Source organism: Chiloscyllium plagiosum, unplaced genomic scaffold, assembly GCF_004010195.1.
Source record: "Chiloscyllium plagiosum isolate BGI_BamShark_2017 unplaced genomic scaffold, ASM401019v2 scaf_52, whole genome shotgun sequence".
In the NCBI taxonomy this organism is placed as follows: Eukaryota; Metazoa; Chordata; class Chondrichthyes; order Orectolobiformes; family Hemiscylliidae; genus Chiloscyllium; species Chiloscyllium plagiosum.
In genome coordinates, this window is record NW_025215381.1 from 305,333 (window position 1) to 307,674 (window position 2,342).

Consider the following 2,342-nt stretch of genomic DNA (forward strand, 5'->3'; position numbering starts at 1 on the left):
GTTAACCTCTGATGCCAAATTGAGAGCACAATTCTTCATTTATATCACCAATAAAATGAGGACAGGCAAAGAGGAATACCAAAACGGGGAATAACTTCCTTAAGCAGGATACTTACAACAGTTTTCACAGTCGCATTTGAAGTAGGATAAGCCTCAATCCATTTAGAGAAAACATCAACAATAACTAAACATACTTATAATTTTGACATTTTTCTAATTCAATAAAATCTAATTGAAGAGTCTGAAAAGGTCCCTCAGGGAGGGGTGCCTGACCCGCAGGGCAAGGAATACCTTTCCCAGGATTGTGTTCCTGACATGTCAGGCATCCATCGCTTGTTAAGCCATCTGCTGGAGGCGAGGATGCCACCAGGTATTCAAAAGCAAATCAGACGTTGAATGAGCACCACAGTGAGCATTATGAATACAATCAACTACCCATAAAACAAGTTCATTTGACATACAAATCTATCCAGCTGGAGTGGTCCATAGTTTAGTAACAGGATTACAATAGCCGGCTTTAGACCACAACTGCCTTTCAGATTCAGAGGCATCCCTCTGCGAGGTTGAATAGTTGGCATTAGTTTATTCAAGTCACAGCACCAAAATGAAGATCTACGACCCCTCAAGAGGGGTCTCTTGGTTCGAGATCGGTCAAAAGAATCGACAAATGCAGTCTATTCAAAAAGCAAGGGTCATTAGTTTATTTAATTAAGGTACTTTGATGCAATTCTATCCAGCAACACCGAGATTGAAGCTTCTGTGTTCCATGGTGAAGTTGCGCAATTACATTTCAAAATTACACATTTTTTTAGTAATAGTACAACCTTAATCACAAAAAAGACCAATCACATATAATAAGGTGACATGATTTACAACAAGTAAATACAACAAGATATTTCCTGGGAAAGGGCTTTTAATTACAAAAAAGTCCAATCAACTGTAATATGGTGATGTTATTGAAGACAGCCTAATCCAATGGTATTTTCTTTAAGAAGGATATCTTATTTACGCAAATTGTCATGCCATGTTCAAGGTTAATTCAAATGGTCTATTAATGAGTCATATTCATCTTATGAAAATTTGATGATGTCATTCTGCAACTGCAACTTTCAACTGCAATGTCATTCTGCAAATCAGCAGTATGGTTCACAAGCCGTTTTATAGTATTCTTTTAAATCGAGAAACCATTTTGTTATAATAAAAATCTACATATTTTTGTTGCCTAAATTCAAATTTTAGATCCTCACTGCCGACGTTTGGAAATTCCAGATTTAGATTTTGGAGAGTGAGATGGAAGAGCTCAGATGAGTATTAATAGGAGAGCATTTTTGTGGTAGGTGATGCAATTCAACATATTTTAGCATAATTGTGGAAGAAATAAATGGTAAAATAAGAGTAAATGTTCTATAAGGGGAGTTCAAATGTGCTTGGCTGAGAAGCGACGATAATGGAAATCTGTGACAGTCCAAAAGGACACTGGCAGAAAGCTGAGTAAGAAAATTTAGGTTGCACATGATCTGATCAATCAAAGGCATCGAACTATAAACTCTGCACCTTGCTCTATTGAGCAGCTGCATTAAGGATACAATTTCAAAAAAGCAAGAAAAATAATATCCAGCAAAGTGAGCAAAATACTGCAGAAAATCAAAAACAGTACAATAAACATCAAGGTGAATTACAAAAAGAAGTTCAGGAAAGAAAAACAAAGAGAGATTGGAAAAAGTATGGAGAGGGTACACCAAAAACAAACATTCTTTTGTGTTAGAAGTATGCAAAGTGCAAGGATAAATGGAGAAACAAGTAAGCCATATTATGATCAAAGTGGCAAAGTATCTGTGGAGGCAGAGAATATGAGTAAGGGACATCTTGAAGTCTTTGAGCTTGTCTTCGCCAAAGATCAGGTCGATTATCGCATGATAGTTAAAATGAGAAAGAGACATACCATGGGAAAAGCATGTTAAGAGAGGAACTCTTAATATGTTTGACTTATTTAAAAACATATACATCCCCATTTCTGAATGAATTGAAAGTCTGGTTGTTAGAAATTGCTAAAAGACTTAGGTAGAGACCTGGAAGAACCTGTACACAGAGGTAGCTTCGCTTCCTGTGCTGACTGAAAGTTTATTCATTGTTCTACCCAGACAGGAACCTGGACACCACTTGAGTGGAACTGGAACCATTGCATGGTGAGTAATTACTATAGAATACACAACATTACATAAGCCTTTTGACCCTCGATGTTGCGCTGACCTCTGAAACCAATCTGAAGCCCATCTAACCTATAGTATTCAAATATTATCCATATATTTATCCAATGACCATTTAAATGCCCTTAAAATTGG

At 36.7% G+C, this 2,342-nt stretch overlaps 1 long non-coding RNA gene across 1 annotated transcript in view; it reads left to right on the plus strand.

The window, feature by feature from the left end:
• The first annotated feature begins 1,227 nt into the window (after positions 1-1,227).
• Positions 1,228-2,342, plus strand: part of LOC122548364 — a 2,359-nt gene continuing 1,244 nt past the window's right edge. Inside the window, exons 1-2 of the long non-coding RNA XR_006311218.1 lie at positions 1,228-1,333; positions 2,142-2,186. This is a non-coding gene — a long non-coding RNA (uncharacterized LOC122548364). The remainder of the gene's footprint in view (positions 1,334-2,141; positions 2,187-2,342) is intronic.